General features: G+C 39.6%; 1 long non-coding RNA gene across 1 annotated transcript; it reads left to right on the top strand.

Moving 5' to 3' along the window:
• Window positions 1-516: 516 nt before the first annotated feature.
• LOC125688054 (uncharacterized) lies at window positions 517-6426 on the top strand. Its single transcript, XR_007374580.1, has 3 exons — window positions 517-1089; window positions 3069-3124; window positions 4186-6426. It is a non-coding gene; the product is annotated as an uncharacterized LOC125688054 (long non-coding RNA).
• Window positions 6427-6773: the final 347 nt, after the last annotated feature.

Here is a 6773-nt window from a genome sequence, read left to right as displayed (position 1 = left end):
TGTGCGCCTTTTTTACAGAGTCTGAGTTCCTTATTTTATAGAGCCTTATTGTCCAGGATCATAACAGACAATGTTGGGGTGCAGAACAGCTCCTCAACATTCTATTTTTCAGTATAACTGATTTCATGACTTAACATTTACCTCTGAATATTGCAGTTAGGAAGCTAGGGATTGTTGTCCCGTAACAGTCTCTGTGACTGTTTTGTGTACCAGTTTTTTCACTTTACTAAAGAAGGGGACAACTCAACCTTCTGTCCTGGTAGTCAGCATACTCACAGTTCTTCTCCACATGCTTGGTTTTTGATCAGCCACTTGCAGTAATGTGTAAGAGCCAATATGAAGTAACTCTTACATTAGTATTGTGAGTGTTCTCATGCACAACTGTCCAGTCCTGGCTTTCAGGCTGTTACTTTCCACTGAGAATCAACGTCCTTCCAGGATGCTGCTGCACATGCTGCAGTCCTGCACTGGCTAAATATTAAACTGACATTGTCATTCTTTCCTGTCATTAAGGGATCCTAAGCAGGGAGAAGAGACTGATTAATATTCCTCCTTTCCACCTGAAGCAGGGAAAAAACTTAAATGAACTTCCTTTGGGGTTTGTGGAAACAGGGAATCACATACCTAACAAGCGTGTGCACAAGATTTGAGTGTATTCAGCTGTATCTACACACATTTTTGTAATTAATCTCTCATTTTGAATAGAAAATGGACATTTCTGAAGTTAATGGATAAGATAGCTTGCAGTTTCCATGCATGGCCTTTCCCATTCATTGCTGACATCAAATTAGTCATACCATTAGAAAGTGAAGTTGAACCTTGACTATCCACAGCTTTGGCCCTCTGACAAGAGAGCCTCAGGAGCTTGTCACATTGCTTCTAGTTACAGATAAATACACATCTCCTTCCTGACAGAAGAACTGCGTCCTCAGGATACTCCTTACAGCTCAAGGCTGAAGGAGGACTGGGTTGCAGACTGCAACTAACAGCAGTTACTGAAATCTGAAGAGCTGAAGATTGGTGAAATTCTGGGGGGGAAGCTGCAATGCTCAAGTAATGTGGAGAGGGGAGAAAAGGACCAAAGAGAAGGTAAGGATCTTCCAGAGAAATGGAACAAAGGCAGAACAGTGCACAGGCTAAATGAAAGCAGCTTTGCCCAGACTGCAGCAAACTTGCAGGCCTGGGAAACATTTGGGAGAGAAAGTGTGAGAGTCAAACAGTAAAAGGTCACTGAACATCTGAAGTGAGGTGGGGAACAGCACTGTGTTTGATGATGACACAGTCATTCAGAAGGCTGCTCTGACCTTTTCTGGATGGTATTCAGATAGAAAGCGACTCCTTATTCACCTTCTGCTCACTTTGATTCATCTTGCTTCATACAGCCGTATCTTAGAAAACAGACCAAAGAGAACCCAAAAGGACATATCTGATCTTCTCTTATCTGTATACTTTCTAGAGATACAGAGAGTAGAGAAAGACAAAAAGTTACTGGAGACAAATAATTTTAATCTTTGTTTCTTCATAGAAGAGAAAGAAAAAAAATAAAAAGAAAGAAAGAAATACATCATGGAAAATAGTTGGGTGGCTGAATACAATTTCGCAGAATGATCTGTTACACTTAGAGGTCTAGGTCTCTGCCAGCCAAGTTCATATTAAACCAGCTATTCTTCCCCTAAAAGTAGGCCTGCCCCAAGTTCACTCTGAAAAGAAGCAAGGACACAGAAGTCGAGCCAAGAATCAACTGTAAAATTTTTATTTCTGGCTTCCTGCCCTTCGAGGCCTCTCTCACAACCCTGGTTTCCTCTGTGGAGTATTTTGGCAGTGGGGATGTTCACAGAGTCTGGGATCTGAACAGTCTGGCAGCAGCCAAGAGCCCTTCAATCTAGCTCTCTGAATCCTGCAGTGGCTTATCTCATTCTCTGCTCCTTCCCCTGCCTCTGGGATAGCTTCAGCATCCTGGTGATGGGCCCAGAGATAACCTGCTAGCCTGCACAGTCTTCACCCGAACAGCAGTTTTTACCAATATCATTACCAATTATTTCTTGTATCTATTGGAACAACACACTAAAAGTCACGAAAATAAAATGAAATTCTAGTTAACATTTGGAATGCCTCATATTGTTTCAGAGATTTTCCAAAGCACTCAGGGAATCTGGTCTGATGCTGCTGCCATACCCCATTGCCTGGTAATTCCCACAGTGGACAACAAGATTTCAAATGCACAGTTTAATCCACAAATGTCTAGTACTGAGTGATGGAAGTCGCTAAAGAATTATAAGTTATTTAACATTGGTAGCACATCAGGCATTGTCTCTGTGTAGTAGAAAATGGTTTGGTTTTTCATCAAGATTAAAAATTTCAACTGTGTTTTAAACATCTTTGTCAGTCCAATTCAGCTCATCATTTTGTTACGTCTTTTGTAAGAAACATTTGTAGAATAGATTTGACTTATGACCACCCTGTGCAGATGGCAGGGAAGATAACTGTTATGATTTCTTCACAAAAACACTGAAAACATAATACATTCATTATTTCTTCATAATACATTCAAATTATTTCTTACTGATTTAAAAATCCCATCCCTTTCTAGTTGAGCTCACCTGTGCTGTAGGAATACAGAATAGCACACATTTCCCTGGCAGCAAGAGCAAAACATGCTGGCAATTAATCTGCTGGAAGGTTACTGATACTCATACTCTTGCCATTTTTTAGGAAAGATATCAGTGACTGGAAGAAAGAAAAGGACATTCAGTTACACTTATTTTGCAAATATTTGTTCTTTCATCCAGTTTGAGTGAAGTATACAGAAAAATGGAAATGCTGCATCACTGTGTCACTTGCATGATCTACTGCTGTTTGTTGATCCGTCCCTCAGGAAGACACAAAAGAGACCACTATTCTCATCACCTCTGCGTCTATAAAAGAAGTCAGCTGTGTAAGCTGAAATGATCCATATCAAAGCAACTTTGATCACATTATTACCTGTCAAGCCCCTTTCAAAGCCAGCACTGTCTGCCATAATGGGTTGTATTACTTTCAAATGTCATATTTAATATGTGTTGTTCCAGATCCCTGATACTATCTGAGGTGCTGATTGCAGAGCACGCTACCAACAGCCTCGCAGGTGGGTCTGATAGTTTCAGTGTATTCCTAGTTCTCAACAGCATGTGATTTAATTGCAGAATTGGTGAAGGAAGGGCATCATGAGAGTCCACCTGCATTTCTTCTGCATGTGCACAGCCACAAAGTCATCCTGCAGTGTAGATTTGCGTGAGTTATGTGACTGTAAAAAAATACTCCAGTTCGCAAGGCTATCAACTCTTTGTCATGAAACAAAAACACCTGCCAGAAAAGTTTTATTCTTGATAATCACAGCACAAATGGGCATGAGACAAAGCCATTTTTTGAGGGGATATTTTCATGCAGCAGGCATGCTGCAGAGACTCTGAAGCACTGCAGTCTAAATTTAGTTACTAATTAGAAAAGTACTTCTAGCAGATGTCATAAATCACCCAACAATCTGAGAAGTTTCTCTTCTAAAAAGGGAATGTTATACACATTAGTAATATAGACACCACAGGATTTGACTTCTCTTGTCCAGTAGCTCAGCAATGGATCATTATTCATGTAGGTAACTTCTTGGTTTGCACTGATAAAATTATTTCTTAACGACCTTAGGCTAATAATGAAATGTTGCCTATGGTCAAATATGTCATTGAAGAAACTGCGGAAATACATAATAACCCAGCATTCTTCCATCGATTTCTAGAGTTTTATCAAACTTCATCTCTTGTCTCTCAGGCTAAGTTACAATCAGATTTGATTTCATGTTTTCCTCCAATAATACCCAATTTGGAAACTTCCCTTTTCATACATCAAAGCCAAAATGCTGACGTACACACATGGTTCCCCGAGACAGGTCCTTGAGAAGTCATCATTTATAGCAAAAGCAAAATAGTAAAGTTGGCACCTAGAAATGATAAAGTTGGAATAAAATGGCAGTGTGGGAACAGGATAAAAGTTGCTGGTGGTGGGAAAATGGCTTTATATGTCAAATAAGAAATCTTGACTTTTCAAAGAAAATATTATCTCAAATATTTCAGCTGAGAGAAAATCCATTGTTAAACATTGCAGAGATTATTTATGTGAACTGTGCCTTTTTTTTTTCTTTTTTCTTTGAGCTAGGCAGTATTTCCCACAGTATCTCATTTTGGAGAGGAAAATGGTTCAAGAAAGATTGTATGGCCGAAGGCACATTTTGGGAAATGTAATGTGTACCTGGATAGCCTGGAAATGGACAAGGATAAAGACACAAGGCATTTGTTCTGCAGCACCACTAAGGAAGAGCAATAACACGTACCCTGAAATACTGGATTCTTGGCCAACTCTTCATTCCATGCTTTCATTTTTAGGCTCTCAGTTTTCCAAAGGACAATATATATTTTGTGTGGGAAAGTCTGCTCTTTCGAGAAAAAGAAAGGATCTTAATTTCAAGTCTTGACAGACTTTTTCAGCTAGCCTTAGAAAATCTGAATTATACTTATCATCAAAATTGTCTCCTTCACTGCTTTTGTCAGATTTTTGTTGTTGTTCTTGGTTTGTTTTGTTTATTTTTATTTTGGTTTTGGTTCTAGGCTGATTTCTATCAATTTCCAGTATGTTATTGAATCATATTTTAGAAGGAACTTGCTGAGACAAGAATATGGTATATATTAAATGAAGGGTTTGTCCTCAATGCAGTGGCAAAGGGATGTAGCTGTAGACCAAGTCTATCATATTTCTTAGTGAGATGGAAGTTGTAAGAATTTAATGTTTATTGATTTTTAAAAAGCTCATGGACTTTGATGAACATTGGTTTACTGGCAATTAGACACTTAGGCTAGGCTGATTGTGCAAGCCTCTTTCATGGTTAACAGGAAGGATACTTTTGAGGGAAATTTCCCCTACCTTCTCAGATCTCTCCTTAAGATATCTGGGTCAAATAAGCTGTTTCATGAGCCATTCAGGTCCATTCACTGTGGAGGGCATTGGGAAACTTTCTGTGTGAAACACTTCAGCATTTCCTTCTGTCAAAAAAGCTGCAACATCAATGTTTTGTGCATAGAAAGTGCTGCACTTCTTCAGTGTCAGATAATCACAGCACTCTCTCACACATCTTGTACAGATAATTCTGAATATGTGATAAGCTATATCTGCTATTTTAGGCTTTCTTCAATAAATATCTAGTTGACGTTTTCACCTGATCTATATACACACAGCTACAATTTAATAAGCACACCTGCATTTTATATTTTGGGCGATATCTACAAAAAGTGTTGCCCCTGGCTTATTTTTAGTAGTTTAAAATTAAAATTTCTCCAGTGCAAGTCTCCATAATTGGCCTGGGGATTCTTTAAGATAGGGTTGCTGAGAGAACCTTACTTTGGAAAGCTGAGGCATGTTGCCTCATCGCAGCTGCTCCTGTAGGTTCATCAGTTTCTCTTCCCTGGCTTATGAGAGCATCTCACCAATTATCAAGTGTTCGAGTTTCAGGATCAGCAAATTCAGTTTATTTCAGTGTTTTCATACATGATCAGTCACCTCTGATCTCTGACTTCTGAAGCCATTCACTAATACAGTACCCAAAAGCAAATCCAAACTCACTCAAAGAGGATGAGCTTTCTGTGCTGAGAGGTGGCCAGTCTGCTCCTAACACTTCAGTTTTTTATTTCAGTTTTTGAAATTCACAGCTCAGTTCTCCTGGGAACTAAATTCATAGATACACTACATGCAATAAGCAGAGAACGGGGGAATGGCTTGTCTGCTAATATAAACACAGCTGTGCATGCTAAGTGGTACATAATTGTTTATACCCACATTTGGGCTATCATGCAACAGACAAAACAAATATCTCAAATCAAAAGAAAAGAATGTTGTTGTTTCTGTTGTTTCATTTTACCTAGAAGCACTCATGCAGATGTGTGGTTTGGGACCAGATAAGAAGAAATACTTTGCATGCTTTTGCAGAAATCACAGAATCACAGAACTGTAGGGGTTGGAAGGGACCTCTGGAGATCATCTAGTCCAACCCCCTGCAAAGCAGGCTCCCTAGACCAGGCTGCAGAGGTAGGCATCCAGGTGGGTCTTCAATGTCTCCAGAGAAGGAGACTGTCATTAATGAAGTTGAAAGTCCTTCAGCAAGGCATGGGAGTATTGAAGAACCTCTGAGAATACTTGTAATTCCATAAATGTCTAAGTGATCATCTTTCACCCTATTTTCCTTCTCTTTCTTTGGACATGGCTTGTGAGTTTATTCAATGAGAATTTTATACATGGCTTTTCTCAGAAATCCTTGTCTGCAGTGAATTCTTGGTTCCTACGCCCAGAATGCTGGCAAAAAGATGTAATGAAAATGTTTCCATTCCCAAGAGAGAAAAGCACTTTTGTCATTCTTGCTTATCAGATTGAGTATTTATTTATTTATTTATTTATTTATTTATTTATAATAGTATTATTAGCCTGGAGAAGAGAAGGCTGCGGGGTGACCTCATTGCAGCCTATCAATACCTGAAGGGAACCTACACCCAGGAGGGGAGTAAACTCTTCAAAAGGGCTGACAACAGCAGGACTAGGGGAAATGGTTTTAAGTTGAAGGAGGGAAGATTTAGGTTGGATGTTAGGGGGAAGTTCTTTACTAGGAGAGTGGTTAGGCCCTGGAACAGGCTGCCCAGGGAGGTTGTGGATGCCCCGTCCTTGGATGTGTTTAAGGCCAGGCTGGACGGGGTCCTGGGCAA

This window comes from Lagopus muta, chromosome 1 (genome assembly GCF_023343835.1).
Source record: "Lagopus muta isolate bLagMut1 chromosome 1, bLagMut1 primary, whole genome shotgun sequence".
Taxonomy (NCBI): domain Eukaryota; kingdom Metazoa; phylum Chordata; class Aves; order Galliformes; family Phasianidae; genus Lagopus; species Lagopus muta.
Note: the sequence above shows the minus strand (reverse complement) of the source record. Positions and strands in the feature narration are given on the sequence as shown.